Source organism: Tachypleus tridentatus, chromosome 6 (assembly GCF_004210375.1).
Source record: "Tachypleus tridentatus isolate NWPU-2018 chromosome 6, ASM421037v1, whole genome shotgun sequence".
Lineage (NCBI taxonomy): Eukaryota > Metazoa > Arthropoda > Merostomata > Xiphosura > Limulidae > Tachypleus > Tachypleus tridentatus.
This window is the reverse complement of record NC_134830.1, coordinates 64,135,272-64,158,837: the sequence shown is the minus strand read 5'-3', so window position 1 is coordinate 64,158,837 and position 23,566 is coordinate 64,135,272. Positions and strand designations below refer to the sequence as shown.

The window sequence follows — 23,566 nt, the reverse complement described above, 5'->3', positions numbered from 1 at the left end:
GATAATGCAAAGATTGGGAAGAGTATGAAGCAAGGAAAAAACTTGTAAGCACTTAGTTAAAGACCATAACAAACAGTCATCAAGGCCACAAATTATTCTTACACTACATAGAGCAATAGATCTGATTGAACATTCATCATCCCTTGAAGCAACAACATTTTGTTTACAGTTGATGGAGAATTCACGTTTCCTACAAGTAGCACAAAGATGAAGCTGTAAACCGAAAAGTAAGCTCTTCTCTGTGATGCTGAAAGTAATTAAAAGCAAACAAACAGTCCAACCAACAAGAAATTTGCACAAAATTCAAAATAGTTAGTTCTCAGATAAATAGAAGGAAGTAAAACAACTGCATCATAAGACTGTCATCTGGATGCATGTTCTAAGCCACGCAATATTAAATTAGAAGATGAGAAGCTCCTAAGGAAAGCTTCCTATATCAATGAAAGCACAACTCTATTGGCAGAACACTGATATTCTCTGCCACCTATGGAAGAAACAGTGGAGTAATTAGTGGTTTCTTTGAAAACGTAAGAAAATAAACTGAAGAAAAACAATGTAATATGACGCAGATACGAAAAGTAAAATATGAGAAAACAGTATATGGTCTGTTGGTGCAATCCGTAGGATTTTTATCAAGGTTAAACTCAACTCAATTTCTATCAGAGTTTAAAAGTAGTACATTACATTCATTTTCTTTATATTCTCGAACTTTCGTTACTTAAATGTTTGACATGAGGTACCTTTGTCTGTTTCGTCCTTTAATATACAACTTGAGCATGAGCGCTTAATGTCAATATTTAATCGATAACAGCCGTCTTTTGGGCCTACTATAGAAGTTTATGTCTTCTATAATAAAGATGAAATATTAATGAACAAAAAGGAAACAAACATATGATGAGCATTCCTTGGTGTGATCAATATCACTTCTAGGCGTAGCCGAAAACTGACAAAACTAGTTAATTAAGTATCCAAATAGCATTGTTCGTTAAAAGACAAATTTGCTATAAAGCTATAATTTTCTGACGTGGTTCGTGTGAGTCAAGTAAAGATGTCACATTCTAATTCTAAAAAGACGAAATGTTGTAATTACGCTTTCGTAGATAAAGATGCTGTTTTAATGCCTTGTTTGGTGTTGTTTGTAAAAATTATTTACATCATTCTCTCTTTTACCGTCAATGAGTTTTTGGTTGTTTTTTTTATAAAACACAGTCATCGTAACATTGCAGGTTATTATGTGGAAGACGGAAATATTTTTTTTATTTTCAATGTTTTGTATGTTTAATTATTGTAAATCAGCTTGTTCAATTGTTCCTGTGCGTATATTACAACAACTCTCAAAGTATTTCATAAATATATACCTAATATGATTTTAAATAGTACTTTGTTAATAAAATTTGTAATAACTAGATCCATTTGTTTTAAAAGAATAATTTCATAAAGCGAAAAACCTTAATGAAAATGTTATTACTTGAAAATTAGGCTTTTTCGTTGTGTAATTCAGTTGTTTGTTTTGTTTAGCACAACTGTAGGAATATTAAAACGTCTATCATAAAATGATGTAGTACTTTATGTAATGTTTTCATCTTAAAATATACTTTGATCTCAATTAGTTTAAATATATTCAAGTTTCATTGAAATTAAAGCTTCGAAAAATCACCGAAACAGGAAATTTGCTTATAAAATGATAAAGAATAACGTTTACTGTTTTATTAGAGAAGAAAAAAGTCTTGTATTTGTGGACGTACTTCTTACGAAAATATCTCTTGTTCTGTTTGCATACGTTTTTCTGTGTGTATATGGAATAATATATTTTTCCTTTAATTTCGCGCAAAGCTACACGAGGGCTATCTGCGTCAGCTGTCCCTAATTTAGCAGTGTAAGACTAAGGGGAAGGCAGCTAGTCATCACCACCCACCACCGCCAACTCTTGGGCTACTCTTTTACCAACGAATAGTGAGATTAACTGTCACATTATAACGTCCCTACGGTTGAAATGGCAAGCATGTTTGGTGCGAGGGAGATTCGAACCAGCGACCCTTAAATTACGAATCGAACGCCTTAACCCACTTGGCCACATCGAGCCAGTATAGATTTAATAATGACATTCTGTTTTCGATCTTTATTCACTATTTATTTAATATTAATGGATACTTCATTATATGTAGTTTTCTCAGATGCACCAATTTTCTACAAATAAGGGCAGTAACCACTGAAATATTGGTACAGCAGAAACTTTAACGAGGAATTAAACTAAATTATGATCTGACAGAATTGAACAGTGAAGAGAATGGGCATAACTTTTGCAAAAAAAAACAACAGCAAAAAATATATTATTTTTAGAACACACAAGATAGACAAACATAACACTGCGAGACGTGTGCAAAACACACAGGACGGCCGTTCTTTTAATGGAGAAAGATTTATATGGAAAATCTCGAGGGAAATATGGTTAAGAGAATCAACCAGAATATAATTCCTTGAATGGGGTCTGTTCTCCAGAGCGTATTTGCCACCACGTCTCATTGTCATCCCAATTTCAAAAATAGGAAATACGGAGCCTTTAGGTATTCCTAATTCTCTACTTTATTCAACACTTGTAAATAGCTCATTGGCAAAAGTCTTATGACTTTCCCAGCGCTACCTTCTATCATAAAGTTCAGAAAACGCAAAAGAGGAATGATCCTTGGCAGTGTGTGTTACTAGGACAACAATAAGACCGTGTTCCAGAGTATGTTATTTGCACGCCATGGATTCAACACGTGTAAGCGTGAAAATGTCTAAACATTCTAGTGAACAAAAAGTTTTCACCTTTCTAAACTAAAAGAAAGACCGAAATCTGGCATGTTTCACATACTAGTGATATGCGTATGTTCTCTACAGAAACATGCAGCTGAATATCGTATCTAACTTATTTCATTATTGTAAAATAGGATTATAAATTCTACCATAAATACTAATGAACATTATGTAAATGCGCATAGTCTATATATATGCCCCCCAGTGGCTCAGCGGTATGCCTGCGAACTTACAACACTAAAAACAGGGTTTTGATATCCGTTGTAGGCAGAGCACAGATAAACCATTAAGTATCTTTGTGCTTATTTAAAAAAAACAAGAGCATATATGTATATGTAGGACATATACTGAGATTGTCATATAAATGTAATTTCACTGTTAATATGTGAAGTGCGTTATCCTTTAATATATATATAATCCAAGTGTTACATATATAGTTGGCCCGGCATGGCCAGGTGGGTTAAGGCGTTTGACTTGTAATATGAGGGTCGCGGGTTTGAAACCCCGTCGCACCAAACATGCTCGTCGTTTCAGCCGTGGAGGCGTCGTAATGTGCGGTCAATCCCTCTATTCGTTGGTAAAAGAGTAGCCCAAAAGTTGGCGGTAGGTGGTGATGACTAGCTGTCTTTCCTCTAGTCTTATACTGCTAAATTAGGAACGGCTAGCGCAGATAGCCCTCGTGTAGCTTTGCGCGAAATTCAAAACAAACAAACATATATAGTTTGAATGCGTCTACTTCCAATATCAACAAACAATGAACAGGATTCTATCTCTCTTTCTCTTTAAAACATATAAGCTACAATTTAATTCGAACAAGACATATGTCGCTATTTCAGTCGACACACAAACAATTTCTTTTCAAAACGCACAATAACACCACCACATGTGTTTTTAAAATATTACACGCCATAATTAATCTTACTATGCCTAATTTCGTGTGAAAGCTTTTAAAAGACAGCTTCATACTCCTACTTTATTTTCAAAATTTTTTTCACCCCATAAAACCTTTCGATAACACAATATAATAATACTTCAAGGTTGTTGTTTTTAGAGGTTATATTTATGAATCATTCCCGCGGCAAGTTTACTGTTTCAAATTGCAAACCAGATTTTACGTAAATTTAACTTATTCAGATTACGTTTATAAATTAGTGTGCAATAGTAATACTTGAATTGCTGAACTAACATAATGACACTTCGCAGTTCTCATCATAATCAGTTCGCAGCATGTAGTTTGCCAGTTAAGATAGTTTTAAATTGAAAATATGCCTTTGGGGAGACAGATGGTTTATATCTATTTCCGATAAAAGAGCGAATAGTTTTTGGTTTAAAACATCATAGAACATACGTGGTAAGGTTATGAATAATGAATTACACAAATCGTAAAAGAAATTCGCTTCGCCGTTATTGCATAGACGTGCAAAACTCACCGTTTGCTATTCAAATATTGAAAAAAAATAGAGTATGTGGTTTTCAAACCACAAAACGTAGTAAATATTTAATAACCGTCGAATATTAAAAAGAATAATAAAACATTTAATTAGTGTTAATATGCTACAACTGCTATTACAAGTTACTTACATGTTCTTAATATGTGCCCCCCAGTAGCTCAGAGGTATTTCTGCGAACTTACAAGGCTAAGATCCGGGTTTTGATACCCGTGGTGGGCAGAGCACAGATAGCTCATTGTGTAGCTTTGTGCTTAATTCAAAACAACAACAATCTTAATATGTGTCAGTAATTAAATTAACAGAAAAAATAAAAATATAGAAGTAATTAATATAAAATAACAAAATATATACCAAAGTAAATCGCACTTTATAAGGGTGATGTTCTGAGCCCCATGTTACCTACTTCCCACTACTTCCTTTCAAGTCGTATCTGATAATCATGATTACACAGTATTGTCTGTTACAGCACGCTTCTTAGTAATGAGGATTTGCAAACTATAACAGAATTTTCATAGCCATTTCACATTCTGTTAACGACAGCTTCCACTATAGCGTTTAAACAATCCAAAGGTATAGAGTTTGCTGGAACTGAGTGGTAAGAGTTATAGGTGGATGGTCGAATACAATTGTTGCTATTTCATTTTCTTCGGCCGTCTTTTCTATGAATATATTTTTTTTATTTCAGATGTACTTGAAAGCATGTTAACCTTTTTCAATAGCATTACTTATTTGTTATCTTTATTATTACTTTGTCACGAGATATGCTCAACTCCATCTCAATGGTTTTCATGGGTTAGAGGATCCTCTTTCGTAACAATACTCTTTACTGCATGGATGAAGGCGTTGCTCTGAATAAGATTAGAGTATTATTAAACAGTTTGTTGTGCAAGTTCTTTCACTCTCATGTTTAACAATGAAAATATTGAGTCCTTTAGTTCTGTATGGTTCAGCAACCTTGTTTTAGAAATGTATTTCTTTTTTACCTTTAATATATTTCTCTAAGCATAATTTTTTCTCGTAAAAGCAATGACTCAAACTGTTGGAAATTCAAAGTGAACCAAGCTATAGATGTTAAGTATATGACCACTGGTTCCATGATTCGAATTTTCGACGACGCATCACTTCATTACCTTTTTAGTCGTTCTTATAAAGTGGGATTAACTAACCCTCTATACAAACATACACTTTATTTTTGCTGTTTATGCTTTAGTAAGACAGAAGTGTCACCTGTAATGTCTTGTTTATATTTTGAGTTTGAAAGTAAGCCATATCAATGGCTTACTAAATACAATTAGAATATATAGTAGACAAGAAGAAATACTTTTCGTAAAAAAGGCCAACTTATTTTTTAAAACATTCTTAGCTAAATAAATGATTACGATGTCTCAAGGTAAAGTTTATACAATGAAGCTAACAATTCATTTTTATTATGTGAGACAGTATAATGTATCGGTATTCTAGAAAGATTCTTTATCCTAACGTGAGATTTAATGAGTATCCCGAGAGAAACACACAGTTAGGTAGATGGATGGGTGTAATACAAACAAGTAAAGCAAATATATATCTATAGGTATTAAATAGAAAAATAGATGCAGAATTAAAGAGAAAAATAGAGGAACATTAAATACAGAATATATATATTTATCTTGTTATTGTTTTATTGTTTGCTAGCAAATGATACTACATCTAAGAAAATTAATTGTTTTGAAGACAATATGACAGTTTTGTGGGGAAAAAATTGCTGTTTTGGTTTTTTTTAAGTCGTACCGGAGCTGTACCAGGTGGGCGTGTTCGACAGTTTCGTGACAACAGGCAATACCGCTGTGATCAGATGCCATGTTCCCACAGGCACGAGCCATTACGTGACGGTATCTGCTTGGTTGAGCGATGACCGGTATGCCATTATTCCTACTGCTGACCCAAGTAAGTTTCTCTGTTTATAACTCAGAAGAAGCTATTTTTCTCAGGTAACAAACAGTAAATATGTTTCTTGCTCCAAAGAAATTTACAATGTATTTGAATAGACGAGTATAAAGAAATTTTTTATTAAGTTTCCAGGCTATAGCATGAGTGTAAATAGCTTAAATCACATTATTTTTTTGTTTTTGCCTCCAAACGATTTTTATTGTGACATCAAAAATTGATTGTATAATACGATTTTGGTTATTACTACCATATTAAATCAATAAGTGTTCAATAAACAACAAAGTGTAAACTTAAATGTTCATGGAGTAAAATAGATTCATGATAGTTTCTAGGCTGTGTTTTAATATTTTGAAATTTGAAAGCAATTTGTTTGTTTTGTTTGTTTTTGAATCTCGCGCAAAGCTACATAAGAGCTATCTGCACTAGTCGTTCCTAATATAGCAGTGTAAGGCTAGAGGAAAGGCAGCAAGTCATCGCTAACCACCGCCAAAACTTGGGCTACTCCTTTACCGCCGAATAGCCCCCTGCCAATATAGTGGTAAATCTACGGATTTACAACGCTAAAATCAGGGTTTCGATTCCCCTTGGTGGGCTCAACAGACAGCCCGACGTACTTTTACTATAAAAAACACCAACATCGACGAATAGTGGGAATGACTGTCACTTTATAACACTCCCACGGCTTATAGGGCGACCATGTTTGGTGTGACAGGGGATCGAACCTTGTGATCCTCATATTGCAAGTCGAGCACCCTAACCGCCTGGTGATGTTGGGCCTTTTGAAAAAACACCACCATAATCTTTACAGATCCAATAATGTAACAGCTGGAGTATTTAACTTCATAATTAATTAAAGTTTATCTTAGAACATAAGACGTTGGTCCTTTATACGTAATTGTAAAAACACGCCCGTAAAATCTACAAAACAGAAAATGTAAAACTACAAGTTTACACGTATCTCTGCATAGATCCAACAAACGTTCATGTATATATTTGTGAAGATCCATCGACAGGGAGCGAAGTAGTTGTAAAAAGAACGCCTATAAAAAACTGGAAAAGGCAAAATGCAAAACTGAAAACTTCTTTGTATCCGCGTAAATCTATTGTACTTCCACAAGAAGATTCATCCACACGCTGCGAAGTAGTTACACAGACATACGACAGACTGTACTATTATATTTATATAGATATAAAACACTCAGCTAAGTATAGTATATTCGAGTGAGAAGAGTTAAAATGAACCTTAACTTGTAAATAATAAAATTATTATTCCACATGTCAATACATTATTAATTTGTCCTTATTCTATTTCTTAGGCTTATAAATATTCTTTTTATTGTTTTGAAATTTACGAACTAACAGAAGTTTGAAGAAGAGTTTATTGTTCAGAGGCGACTCAAAACTATTAACTAAAAACGATTATACCTTAAAATACAATTTTATTTACACACTAAATTATCTATTCTGCAAACGTTAAGCTATATTTAAAGCGCCATGGAAAATAGTTACAGATAAAAGAAAGAGAAACAAGTGGGTGCATTTAATTTAGTAGCATCGTACTTTCTAATGAATAATGTAATACATAGAGTCGTAATTCGTAATAAGGAACATAGAAGATAGCTTCGTTTTTAGTAAACACTGATTAAGAATTTTGTTCCTTGCGTAGCCTCTTTTATTACGTATTAAATATATAAAATGCCTTAAGATTTTAAGTTGTAAGTACTAAACATTTCTTGTGATTTTGATGAAATGTTATTAAAATGCGTATACATATATATATATATATCTATACATATACATACGTTAGTGTCATATGATGGTTTTCGTTTTAGACTGAAAACGTACTGTTAATCTGGTCTTATAAGAGTACTTAGACGAGTGTGTAGAATGTTCGTAGTCGGTACACGACTAGGAGACTAATGGTGCATATCGACCTAAACAAACATTTGCCAACATTCATCGTGGATGACGAGGGTGACATTGATGTTGTATACGTAATAACTGTCTCGACTATTTGTGTATTATTTAAATCGTAGTCACATGATTAAGACTTATTTGGTTAAACAAAATCTGAATATGTGGTAAATTCAAAAGCTACTCCTCGCTACATTTATCTTTACTCAAACCGCAGTAGATATTAAAGTCCTAGTATAACATGTTTATTTAAATATCGAAGTTGCGTTTCCACATTTTTATCTTCGTACAACCCTCAGATTAGCTGTTCATCTATTATTATCGTACGTTTAATTCTAAATATTAATATTCTTTACCACATTCACCTTTGGTACAAAATATTTTCGAATGTTTACACAAATGAATAGAACAAGAACCAACTTTATATACTATTTATAATACTTCTTTTATAGGTGACTATACATACATATATTATTAACAACTTTTATCATAAGTAAGTTAACTGTATACATTAGATTTACAAAATAACTACTTATTAAAGAATGTCCCATATAACAAATTAACTAATGCTTTATATAATGAATCAAGATAAATACTTGAAGCCTTAATAATTATAATGTATTTAATCATAAGCTAGAATACTTACAAATACATTTTTTTCGTTTCTCGGTCTTTTCTTTTTAATGCAAGGACCTTTGGAATGGAAATTTACTTAAGAAATTTTAGAGACCTGAAGCTGTTTACTCAAAAATTTAGTCACGATCGGTTTATAAATAGAATTCTCGGCTTTTCCGACAGTTCAATTTCCAACAACATAATGATAGGATTTAGAATGTAAAAGACTGAGAGAATAATTCTATTGGAATATTCATAGTGAAATTGCCCACCGCTAGTACAGCGGTATGTCTCCGGATTTACAACGCTAAAATCAGGGGTTCGATTCCCCTAGTTGGGCTGAGCAGATAGCCCGATGTGGTTTTGCTATAAGAAAAACACACACACCCTAGTGCAATTTACAACAACCTATAGAAATTACGTTAAAAATGTTATTTTAAGTTTAAACACAAATACTTACTCATTCAAAAGGAAATAGTCTCAGCTGTAGGAATTAGTAAACGTTTCCTAGTATAGAACAGAGCGTTCTAACAAAGTGTTTCTCACTTCCTTCGGTAGTATTATGAAATCAAATACTACATCAAGTAAAAATTGACTGAATGATGAGGTAACTGCTGGGATACGTCTTTCTTTTCTCATAATGTTTTCATTACGTGGTATATAAATTGAATATTCCTGAGTTGACTCAACTTGGAAGCTAGTAAATGGTAAGTTTTTTGTAAATGAATTCCACATGTAAAAGGTTGTTACTGAAGCCACATCCACCAACATCACTACAACGTTATTTTGCAGAGTATCAACGATCTGGAAGGACTTCTTCTAGAAACTACAAGTGATTAACACAGTGAAGGAAATGACACTCACGAACATTACTATAGTGTTATAAGTTCGAATATTAATATCTGTTAGAGATCTTGAAGTGACACTAATATAAGTGATTGTGACCGTGATGTAGTCACACTTACTAACGTCACTATGTTATAAGGTATGCTATGGATATTTCGAGACATCTTGAAGATATAGACAGACAGACACACACACACAAGAAATATATATATTTTTATTTAGCTATTTATTTAATGAACGTAAAACAGGTAGAAAACCATGACGAATATAAAAGAGTGTATTTGCAAAAAAACAAAAAATTGTATCACTATAATAAGATAAGGAAACTAGTCATACGGATTACTAGAATTGACCAAATATTTGTTTCTTATAAACTATATCATTGTAAAAAGATCATAAAACTAGCCATATGGATCACTAGAATCAAACAAAAAAACAAATATAGTTATCCCAAAGAAACCATGCAGCAAAACTCATGAAACAATACACAATAATTTTCACAAGTAAGAATATAATAACAACATATCTAATTAGCTAACTTCATCACTGGATTAACGCTGAGTTCTGATCTATGTAAAATGCTTGTTTTGATAAAAATCAATATGTTTACAACAGTTCTACACGGAACGAAATGGTTACAGTTATCGTTTGTTTCCTTCAAACTGTATGGTTCATCAAGGTGTTAATGATAGGAATTAGACACCGTAAATATTGTTTATAAACATCACATTGTTGTTTTTGTTCTAAGTCATCATATATGATTTTGTTCCTATACCGGCCCATTAGAATGGGTGGACTTTGTGTTGAATTGATATCTCAAACATGCGTGTTTTTCTAGCATCATGAATTTGAGCCGTTTAGGATAAGAAATAGAAACAAAATATGTATATTATGCTTCTGTTTGAGAAAAGTCATACGTTAGTTTGTTAAAAAGGGTGGAATTCTAGGAACTATTTAAGGTGTAAGAATACAACGTAATACGAAAATATCAAGCTTTCGAACTTATAAAAACTCAAAGAAATATTCCAACAAAATCTCATAACTTTATCTATTACTCATATTAAATTTATTACACTTAAACAAAACAAAAAAAAACACAACTTTTATATTCGTATTTATCTTCTATCTCATATCAAGTTACCATGATAAAAATACTTGGAATATTGATTTTGTAAGAAGTATATTCCGGACCAAATCTAGTGCTCTGTACTATAATTGTATAATTGTTATTTTTATAATTGTATTATAAAATTGTTATAATTGTATAAAAGCAATAGAAAGCATCATATGTTTGTTTACCTCATCTGAAATTCGTCTCCGAGTGAAATTGATAGTTTGCACGTTTTGGGTCATCAGGTGTTGCTTGATGTACAATGAGTCACCAAGTGGCCTTTTTATATTTTAATTGTGTATATTTAAATTCCTGAAATGTTATATTTTTATGTTCTTAAAATTTTCATAACTTATTACTACTCAATCTTCTTCACATAGCTAATGATTATATATCTTTAATTGAAAATAATAGTAGTTTTAAAGGTAACATATTTTAATACGAAAAATAATAAACATGTTAATCATTTTTAACAGTATTAGCTTGCAACTGATAACCCTACTAACCATTTCTATCTCCAATTTTATCCAATATCACTTGTGTTTTAGTGTTTTTGATGTTAGCGTTTTTGGTTGTATATAATCAGTTCTCCTTGAACAGAAAAATACCTTGTAATAAGTTGCAATTGAAAATATTAACAGGTGAACTCGGGTTTCTTTATTTTCTAACAAAACATATATGTTACTATTACAAATTCCCTCCTGTCTTACGCCTACACCTTGCTGGGTTAGTCACTTTGTATCCGACCCGGTGTGTCCAGGTGGTTACGGCGATCGACTCGTAATCTGAGGACCGAAGGTTCGAATCCCCATTGCCCCAACATGCTCGCCCTTTCGGAAGTTGAGGTGTTATAAAGTTACGTTCAATTCGTTGGTAAAAGAGTAGTCGAAGAGTTAGCGGTGGGTGGTGATGACTCTAGTCTTACACTGCAAATTTAGGGACGACTAGCGCAGATAGCCCTCGTGTATATTTGTGCGAAAAAAAAACTGTGTATTTTTTCGAACATAGTTCTGTTTCACCAATTACAATTGGTAGTAAGTTAAATTATTTTGGAGAATAATCTATTTGCTGACAGCAAGTTCCCTGATGTTAAATATCTCATTTGGTTAATTATACTTACATTCAAACTCCATTAACGAGTTGTTCAATTCATCAGGCAACATTTTCTTCAATCAACTAACAGTTCGCAGGAAAATCATTCCCCTTGTGGATAAGATCCATTAGAAAATGAAGCCAGACCTTGTACGTTAGAAATTAGTACGATTTTTTTTTTTTTTTGGTTTCTACCAACCTTTAGGTTACTGTAACGACGTGAAGAGAAGCAATACATAACGTAATCGATTATAACATATTGCAGATATATGTCCTACGTCGAATTTGAAAGCAAAACATGTACACATAAATTAATATATGCAACTTATTAAACTAATTAACTTCGAAAATCTGCTATTTACTTCAAGGAGAACTTATTCAAGATTCATACGCATAAAAGATGAACATTTGAGCATTGATAACGTGTAACGTGAATACCCGATAGCCGGTTACATGAGATGGAGGTAACCTTTGGATTAATGAGTCCACATAAGCGAAAATAATTATTTCATCTAAACAACAAACAAGTACATGAAAAGCTACAAATGTTAGTTGAAACTGTGTATATTTATCTCATATAACACACAGGCTTAAGTCAGTTTGGCTGGGCTATAATTTAAATAATTCATTCAAAATATACATCCGAATATTTGGTTTTATTATGGTTACATCTACGTCACAATAATGTTGTGTTACAATTTATTTTACGATTGAAAAAATAAAAGTAAATGTTTTTGTTAATTTTTTTCGTTTACACATAACGGCTGAATATATTTTTTTATTCAAACTACATAGTGTTTAGTGCGTTACATTAAAATGATTTTGAATATACAAATTAATAAGTTACGTAACAAACACAACAAATACAATGTCGCTATGGAACATAATATATCACATCTACAACATTTCGTTGGCCTGACATGGCCATTTGTTTAAAGAACTCGACTCGTAATCCGAGTGTCGCGGATTCGAATTCCCATTATAATGTGACGGTCAATCCCACTATTCGTTGGTAAAAGAGTAGCCCAAGAGTTGGCGGTGAGTGGTGATGACTAGCTGCCTTCCCTCTAGTCTTACACTGCTGAATTAGGGACGGCTAGCGCAGATAGCCCTCGTGTAGTTTGGCGCGAAATTTCAAACAAACCAAACCAAACATTTTGACATTGTTTAACGTTGCGTAGGTAGTGTGGTGCTACCAAAGATTCATGTCGTTTGGAAATTTTATGTCACAACTGTTTCCTACGCAAAATATCCATACAATCAATCAGTAAAGATGTGTTCAAATTGGAAATTTTCAGTTTCCAAGATGAAAATCACCTTGAACTTAATAACATTTGGAAACAAAGAAATATGGATCATAATGAAGCACCAGATTTATCCAGAAAGAGACTTGCATAAACGTCGCACCCAGTCGTGGTAAGAAAAGTATGATCTCTTGTAGCAAATGATAATCCACGAACATAAAGGTCAGCGAAAAAAGTAATCGCTTGTATTAGGCAAAAGTACGCAACATAACTAAAACAGATCTTCTGAAAAAGTGACACAAGTTACGTGTACACAACCTCTTTCATCACATATCCAGGAGAAAAAAAAAGATCAACAATAGAGCAGTGCCTAGCGGGAAAATTTACAATAGGTGGCGACTCTCGACAAAGCTTAAGTGTACCTTGGTAACTCTGACAAGTCTCTTATCATTTTATACCAGTTAAAGAGTGAGAAAAAATTTCAAAAATGGTGTATCGTGAAACTATTTTGAAAGGACTCATGATGATTACTGTATACTATGGTGGAAGTAATTTAATCATCAGGGTAGTAGATACAAGGGTTAAGATGTTCCGGATCATTTTGTACTGCACAGAAATACTGGCTTTGTACTGAAACGAAGCCAACAGTTTCGTAATAATAAAGGTTCCTATTATTATTCTCGTTCAACTGTCAAACATCTCAAGCAGTTGGATATCGAAACGGATTCTCATGATATTCCATAACAGTCAAGTCATCAGATGGGACTTCTGAAACAAGCGCTAGGACACCCTCGTTTCCATACACTAGATAGCTTATGGAAAGCCAGATGGGAGGAATGTCGTGTTTTGGAAATGACAGCTTTACGGCAGATTCTTTTTACAGGAATACTGTGAAAATGCATAGCCGTCAGATATGACCAAAAGCGTAGCAAAATGGACCATACGACGTAGTGAGGCTTCTAAATCGTTTTAATATAATGTACTTAACTCTCTGTTTGTTTTGGGTGTGCTTAAATTAGTAGTTTTGTTTTTTGCATTATAAAATTCTGCTAATTTAAATATTCATTGACTTGTATTTTAATAATACTTTTAAGTACTCTAGTTAATTTAATTATTCATTTTTTCGTATCTTAACATAAAATACCATGAAAAATTTAAGTCTTCCTTTTTTATGTTTTTAAAGACATTTTCTTGAAACTGAAGTTTTTCTTATTACGATGATAAGATTGAAAGTTAAATATAAAGATAGTTTGTATTTGATAATAGTGTCTATTAATCTCTTGAGATAAGTCATAAAAACGTTTTTTGAGTTTAACCATAATTATTTATCAAAATCAATTTAAAGACTTTAGTTATTTATTTTAGTGAATGTTTTATCGTAATATAGAAATATTTAGTGCATAGTAATCGAGTTATTGTAGTTTAAAACGTATTCAAAAGTAAAGCAACGTAAATTTACTAAAATATCTTTTCTTCAGTATCATGTGTTCTGGTCCTATACGCTCGTATATTATTAATATGCATCAAACTTCTGTACTTTGACTGCGTTCGATAACTGATAAATCCTGTAATTATAACTGTGTATATAGTATCACAGGTTGATTAATGACAGAATATGTTCAGCATATAATTCCAGGAAGTGTATTTCTTTTTTCTTACTTTAACCAACTGTTAACTTCCGTTGCAAGTATGGTAATTAGATGCCAGTAATTCGTAACGAAGCCTCACTCGTATTTCATGTACACAGCGCTGGTGATTCCAGTTAAGCCTACTTTCAGATTTAATATCCGCGCGTACATAAAAATATCACGAAGTAAAAAGTTTGATATATCATATCAATCAGTTAAATCCAAAATTTTAACGAAGGATTTTGTTTGTTTAGGATTAAGCGCAAAGCTACACAATGGCCTATCAGTGCTCTACTCACAACGAGTATGGAAACTTGGTTGCTAGCGGTAGGTGTCTGCAGACATACCGCTATACCACTGGGGAAGACCCAAGCTTAAAGAAATACATAATTTTACAAAATTTCCAGCCAGTTACTACAAACTACCATTTAATATCCGTTTGATCTGTAACTTTCAGAACATTCGTTATGTAGCTCGATGTTTGTAGCTAATACTTGTTTCATACAATGCACAAACGTTATTAAAAAGGAAGAACAATTACATAATGGTAGTCTTTAGGATCGGTAAAGTTAGTTGTTTATACATTTTGTTACAAATAAAAAACTGTAACGTGTATTATATGTCTTAGTCTTTTCAACACTTGGTCTCGGCAAGTAACATTTTTATGATGCTTATAATTTACTATGGGTTTTATTATCCCTTGGTCTCTCTTGTATACTGAGTGACTTCTGTACCAGAAACAGACCTATCTCACTGTGACTCATCTGTAACATTTTGATCTAGAAATGTTGTGATAACTTATAAAAACTAATGTTCCATTCAGAATTAATACAAAGAGATTAAAAAATTATGTAATGTGTACATACACACTCATATATATATATAAATCAACATATCTAATCAAATGAAATACATTAATTATCCACAGGTGGTTGAGAATATGACTGTAAAACAATGATGAATGTGACACAAAACAAAAACAACATTATAATAAGACTAAAAGTCAAATTAATACTTTCATCATCACTCCTTAGGATGACAACAAAGAATGATGATGAAAAAACTATTTTAAATTTTAGTCTTATTATTATTATAGGTAAACATACGTCCATTCCAGAACAAATGCCGTTTTATTAGGTAAACAAGCAGTAAAAGATTAGTATTTGTATTAAGTTGTAGCTGTCGTTTGCATTAGCACGATTACACATTGTGCATGTATGATAATAAATCCAGACCCATTGGATTGTGAAAAACTTGGAGGAGTGTGGCTTTAACTGTTGGTAGTTTGCGAGATTTCCTCAGGGATCAACTGAAGATAAATCTTACACTCTTGATAAGATTCATATTCGACAAATAGCCTGGTCATAGGAAAGTAGTAAGGTTCTTTTCTTCCAACAGGAACCTCCAACTTGGATGAAAAAATTGTCATGCGTGGCAAACTGGTCATCTTTATTACTGTAGCAGCAGTAAAAGTCCCTTCTCATACCAAAATCTATGATTTTCCATCTGCGTCCACGTGTTAATTTTACTAGTTAAAAAACAAATAAAAGAGAATCAAAGGATTTGTACAAGTTAACAACGGAGGGATATAAGGTTATCTCATGTCACTGTAGTAAAATGCTCAAAAAATTAAAGGAACAAGTAAATTTTCTTATATATTTTTTCTCAGTGTTTCAAATGCGATAATATTTTTATTTTTTAGCTAATTTGCCTAATTTCAGTTCCATCTGTATCCATTTTTTAATGTGTGATGAACGGTAAAACATGGAGGAATAAAATTCTTAAAAATGACCAATATCACTAAAACTTATATCCCATATGAAACAATACTTTAAACAGTTTACATGCATTTATTCAAGAAATGTTTGAAACATTCACTATCTAGTGTGACCTCCAAGGACTATGAAACACTCCTGACACCGATTTGGCACACTTCGAATATGTCCATCGATGTTATCTTGGGGTATGGCAGCCCACTCGTCTACCAGGACTTGTCGGAGTTCCTGTACATTTTGAGGAGGGTGTTGGCGTTCACTAACACGCCTCGACAACACATCCCAACAATGTTCAATGGGATTCAAATCTGGAGATCTGGCTGGCCACTCAAAAGTCTCTATTCCTTCCTCGGCAAGGAAGTCCATACACATTCTGGCGACGTGGGCTTGTGCGTTAACCTGCATGAAAATAAACCCATCACCGACAGCACCGGCAAAAGACCTCACAATGGGTTTCACAGTTTCTTCTCTATTTGGTCGTGCGTTTAGAGCACCCCTGTCAAGTATGAGTAAGTCCGTGCGGCCACCCAAGCATATGCCTGCCCAGACCATGACAGAACCTCCTCCATAAGCATCGACTTGCATAATGTTACAGGCGGAAAATCACTCTCCTCAACATCTCCAAACACTTGCACGTCCATCATCACGAGACACAGTGAACCTGCTTTCGTCTGTCCACAGCACAATGACTCATTGACGAAGTTCCCAATCCAGGTGCTGACGAGCAAACGAGTTCGTCTCCTGGTAGCGTCGCCAAAGTTGATTGATCACGCTTGGTGACACAGCGACGCACTATGCCACCCTCCTTTGGGTCTGGCCATCCTCCAGCATCTGGACCGCCCTGGCCACCTCGTTCTCTGTCAGATGGCTCCTGACTGCTTGGATACACAAGATGAAGGTACACACTGACAAAGCGAGCCGAAAAAGATCCATGTTGTTGTTTCTTTCGAGAAATAATAAGAAATGCATAGTTTCACGTAACAGCCTTATATAGGGTACCTTGAGTTGTATTCTCCTTGAGTGAGGTGAGTTTCATTTGAGTTGCTTCAAACTTTACTCGCAACCTTAAAAAATGCACTTGTAGACGAACTGATATGTTTTTCATACATAAATATAGTTATGATAAAAATATATTGAAATATGTACTTGTTCCTTTAATTTTTTAGCAGTATGTTAGTTTTATTTTCTAACTACGATAAACAAACTAAACTGTTCGAGTTCTTCTTGGACAAAGGGTCAAATTTCTGTAGAAATTTACAGAGAAAGTAAGAGAACTTGAGGTCGATATCTAATAATTGCCTATGTTGAATTTACCTATTAACATAAGTTGTGAAATATCGACCTGTGAGTGTGAGCTTTATTGTTACAGTGTGATATTTAGATACTTTACAGAGCAGTAAATAATCGACCACGTGACACTGTAACATAAAGATTACTTTCCCAAATGTATTTTACTTTAAAGCAGTTGACTAAACTAACTTGTTAAAAATACCATGTAATCAACATCATTTTAAAAGAAAATGTATGAGCATCTAAAATTATTAAATAACGAATAATAAAATATACAAAAACGAGCTTCGAGAACTTACTTGTTGTCGGGTTTTTATTTTTTATTTAAACGATTGTTTGTTCTATTTCACTAGTTAAAACCTAAAAGTTTATATTTGTAGTGGACTAACCTTCGTAACTCCTTTTACTCATCTATCCAGCCCCCCCCCCCCCTCCCGCAGGTACAACAGATTTACAGCGCTAAAATCAGGGGTTCAATGTGACTTTGCTTCGAGAAAAAACAAACACACTCATCCATCCATTCGTCCATAATCCCATCTGGTCCTTTCTCAACGTCAGTGACGTTCACTTGCAACAAAAGCTATCATCGTTTCGTCCTGTTTATACACATTACCATTGTGGGATATCGTAATGGCTTGTGATTGAATGGTCTGAATGTTCTATTCAAGTTACTGTGTATAGAGACAGCTTTACGATATTATCTTCATCGTAGTTTGTGGATCAGTGAGGCGATTCGATTTTCCCGACATATTCTTTCCATCACTGTCATGTTTCATAACTACTTTTTTGTTCTTCTGTTCGTGGCATGTCGCTATATTAATGTCGTGTTCACTTCTGTTGGCGTGGCATGGCCAGCTGATTAGGGTGCTCGAATCGCATTCTGAGGATGTTGGGTTCGAACCTCTCCATCAAACATGCTCTAGGGGCGTTATAAAGTGACTGTCAGTTGTATTTGTTGTTGGTAAAAAGTAACGTACGATCTAGCTTTGGGAGATATTGACTAGATGTCTTCCTCGTACACATAACCTCATAGTAACTTCGCACGAAATTCGAGAAAAATCAATTAACTTTTCTTGCTGGTTAGTTGCCAATGGCAAATAAAATATTATTTTGACTAAACATCTCAAATAGATTAAATCGACAGTTAACCGTTTAAGTTTAAAGTGTTTGCGCTATCCGTATTTTTCCAAGAACATTCAAATAAAAGAGAATCAGATAATAGCGGGAAAAGAAATTTTATATGAAATAATATGGAAAATTAATGATTTATAATGTTTGAGAGAAGTTGAAAGAAAGATCAAACTACATTAGTGCGGCTTTTTGCTAATAAAAAGAAAGAAAACACAAAAAATTCAAAGTTTATATAATTGGGTTTTGACTTACAAGTGCATGATTCGATTACTAATAGTATCTAATCTTTTTATAATCTTGACTACTGAAGCAAAACTAACGAAAACAATAGCAAAAAGAACGGCCAACAAAATAAAAAGATTTCCATGTACGATTTTGAAGAAAGCAGTAATCCGGTCATGATAGTGCTTCACTTATAATTATACATAATATTAATGATTTTATAATCAATAACGTTGTATGTCATTTTCGTTCCATCTTCGCCTAAACGTCATCTTATTAACCCTCCTGTTAACCATGGCAACAAAAATGTGTATTAGATTTATGTATGCCTCGTTTTATTATTTAAAGAAATATCTCTGTGAAATTTTTTAATTAATTATTATTAGGCAAGGACCAACTTTTATCCCTGTGACTACACAATGTACTCATTTTGGCAATCAAAATGCTATTTCATGATTTAAAAAGTCTTTAAAGTAATCAGGCTATCGTTATTAATTTTAAACTTATAACTCAACTGTTGTTTTCTCAAGAAAACTAAAATAGAACATCCTCAATAGCCGTGGCTGTTATTAGATCTCAAAACGGTCAAAAGATGGAACTGTGAACTAAAAGTTTAAAATTGAAAAACAAGAGGAGATCTTCAATAGCCGCAGCATTTTACACTGTTTTAGGTAAAATTAGTGTAAATATTCTATGGGACTTTTTGTTCTCTTTTTTTATTTGCTATACTTTGGGCGCCAGCAGTATCGAGCGTGGGTCCCGTGCATATCCTATTCGATTATTGCTCATCAAGATCTCTACAAGCCTTCCCTAAAATGGAAATTCTTTTAGGAAAGATTACAGTAAATTAACCTACGAGACCTTAGACTTCATCAAATACACAAGTTGAAAGGGTTTGATCTCCTGAGTTGAAAACTGTAATTAGATCTCAAATCGGTCAAATCGATGACAGAGCTATAAGCTGAAACTTTGCACATGAAAAAACAACAACTCAGATCCATTCGATGAGCCGCAATGCCGCAGCTAAAAAATTTTGATGCCAGTCTATAGAAAGTTTGTTCTTTGTTGTTTTTTTCAATTTCACGGAGGACAACTCGATAGCTATCTGCTGTAGCCCTTCCTAATTTTGCAGTGATAGAATATAGAAAAATCAGCTAGTCAACATCATCCACCATCAACTTTTAGGCTACTCTTTCACCAACGAATAGTGGGATTGACTGTCATATTATGATACTCTCACGGTTGAAAAGGCAAACATGTTCAGTGACGGGGAATTGAGCTCCACCCTCAGATTACGAGATGAGTGCTCTGACCACAAGACTATGCCAGGTCTTACATCAAATGACGTCGTATAATGTTTTCGCACTATTTGTTTGATCAAAGACAATTAAAATAACACAGAGATTTAAAAAATTAACTGAACTTTATATATTCGTACACTTAATTGTGATACTGTAATTTTTTTAAAAGCCCCCAAATGACTCAATGAAAAATCTGAGGGCTTATGTCGCTATAAATCTGGTTTCGATGCCTATAGAGACCACAGCGCAGTTAGCCCATTCTGTAGTTTTTGTTTAACAAAGAAAGCAAACAGACAAAAAAATTGAGAAAAAATTAAACTTTAACTGCGAAAGAATGTGGTCAATGCCTAGCAGCATGAAGTAAAAACAAAATACCGAAACTTACAAAAAGGTCTGTTTACTCAGCTCTTCAGTTTCATCAGAGATTGTCACTGAATCATTGTACCACATCCTTGTAGCTACAGCTGTTTTGTTCTACAAGCATTCTCTGAAATCTTGATGGTGGTCTGTATAGAGATTTAAGCTAACCTTTCAAGTCTTCGGAACGTGTACACAACAAGATATGGTGACAAACGTGACACAGAGTGAATTGTTTCTCTACTGACTTCTTTAAAAGTGTTTTTTTGTATATGATAAATAGTAACATTTATAGATTATTTGGCTATTCAACACTGACTATCTTGTCCTTCAGTGTCATCAAATTTAATTATTTAATTTTTTTATTGAACTTTGTTTTGCAAATTCTGAAGGGGAAAAACGTTTTATGTATCAAAACTATGGAATCATAGAGCAGTAAAATCTGAATAGGCTGGTATAAAGTTTCAAATTAACCAAGAAGAGAATTAAGATCCAGGCGATCTTAATGAATTAAAATACCTAAAACGTTGTAAAACTTATTTATTGGCAGTTTTGTTGTAAATCGAAGTTATAGCTTAGGCTAACTTTTAAATATTCTGTTAAGCTAAGGTCATACAACTGATTATTGTATTATTGAATTTCATTACAATATTGGAAACTATCTTAGAGATACAATTGCAGGATATTCCGGTATGGATAAAATGCAAAATCTTACATATAACCAGCGAGGTAAGATGGATCGAATGCATGATAAAAAAAAGACGAAGTACAAACATCATAGCAAAATTATTTTGACTTTTCGTAAGTTTATGCACTTACCAAATCGAAATTTCGCAGATTCATGTTAGGACATATATTCGATAACGTGAAAGATACATCTTATTAAGCACTTAACATCAGATATTTCCTTTTATCAATAACTTTAATGCGTCGCAAAATTAAAGTCGTAAAAATATTACATACTGTACACAAAACTAATGAGCAGTTCAGTGGGAGAAACGTTTTTCAATCAAATGTTTAAATCCCAAACTAATTAAAGTATCTACTTATGTATTTTTATATACATATATATATGTTATATAAGATACATTTTCATTAGCCTGTTTCATTTATAAACGTAAAATTAATATGGGCCTTTATCCTTTTCGCATACCACTAACGTTTATATTGATAGAAAGTTAAGTAGTAATAACAGTGCAAACTTACCATGGTTCTATCTGGTTGAAAATCAATGCAATAGAGATAACTATCCTTCTAAGTAAAAGTAGAAAAAAACCTAATAATGAACACGTTTTCTATTTGAAAATATTGAGCAGGTACATACGAACAGAACGTCTAGCATTAAATAAGCCTTTTACTCTTATAATTATCTTCGTAATGAATAGGCTATAATCCTAGTTTTCGGTAATATATTATTACTACTGTATATTACAAGGAATTAATTTATTTCATGTTTCTTCCATTATCCAGAACTGAATGGATCTAATAATCACTTACATTAGGTCTTTCAGAATATACATAATGTTTGCTTTTGTATATATTAAATATCAACTAAATAGCATAATAGTAAAATTGTATTTTTGTATGTATATTTTATAATTTTTACGATTTATTGTTTCTATTTTTTTTTTATTCTCGCACATGCACAATATTATGGATAAACGCCTTCATTTCATAAGTATTAAAATACATGACCCAAATTCAAGCTATAGCATGGTCAGGTGTAAAAGCCACTCGACTCGTTATCCGAGGGTCGCGGGTTCGAATACGGTTAAAAGAGTAGTTGTAGCCCAAGAGTTGGAGGTGGGTGGTGATGATTAGTTGTCCTTTCTCTAGTCTTACAATGCTAAACTAGGGAAACAGCTACCCCAGATAGCCCTGGTGTAACTTTGAGCGAATTTCCAATAGATTCAAATAAAGGTTATGACTTAAATTACGTTTTGTGCAAACCATTAAAAAGACCTTTATAGATTGTATTTAAAGATCTCTTTCAATGTTAGTTTAACCTCTTTCGTCACATGCTTAGTTCGATTACTGTATCCGTCTGTCTTCTGTGAAAAAAAATCTGGAGATCCATCATTTTATTAGCTTTGTCAGTTATTTTATTTTAGGTGTAAAGTGTATGTTATGAAACCAAAAGAATTTAAATTCCCAATAGGGCATATTTATATTATTCAGCTCAATTGCGAATTAAAGACTCGATAAATAAAGACTTACCTTCTTCAATGTAATTTATATATATATTTATACTCATTTAAAGACGAAAGTGTTTGTTTTCTAGAGTTGAATATTTATAGTTAGGCCAGTATACTGAGTCTGTTGTATTAGTTATTGAATTAATTTGTCCGTCCGACTTGTGCAGATAGTGTTTTAATTACAGAACTAATTTATCGTTAAAAAGTGTTTTTAATTACTGAATTAATTTGCAGTTCTGATCTATGCTGATAGTTTGTTTTAATTATTGAATTAATTTGTAGTTCTGATCTAAGTGAATAGATTGTTTTAATTACTGAATTAATTTGTAGTTCTGATCTAAGTGAATAGATTGTTTTAATTACTGAATTAATTTGAAGTTCTGATCTGTGCAGATAGTCTGTTTTGAGCGGAAGTTAATAATTTGGAAATTACTCCTGTTAATGCAATAGATTTTTTTTTTATTTATAATTCAACTAATTTTTAAACACATAATTTTACATACATAATTTTTTGTTTTCTTTGTTATCCGTACTAAATGGAGTGACCGTGAAGTTATGTAAATTCATGATTAATGAAAGGTTATCTTAAGACTTGAAAAGTTGTTTGTTTTATATATAATTTTGAAAAAAAAACACCCATAAGAACAGCAAAACAAAAATATGAAACCGAAA

General features: G+C 32.9%; 1 pseudogene across 1 annotated transcript in view; it reads left to right on the top strand.

The window, feature by feature from the left end:
* LOC143252690 (cell adhesion molecule Dscam1-like) overlaps positions 1-23,566 on the top strand; it is a 117,808-nt pseudogene that overhangs the window by 9,450 nt on the left and 84,792 nt on the right. The window contains exon 3 of the transcript XR_013029106.1: positions 6,009-6,170. The product of XR_013029106.1 is annotated as a cell adhesion molecule Dscam1-like (transcript). The remainder of the gene's footprint in view (positions 1-6,008; positions 6,171-23,566) is intronic.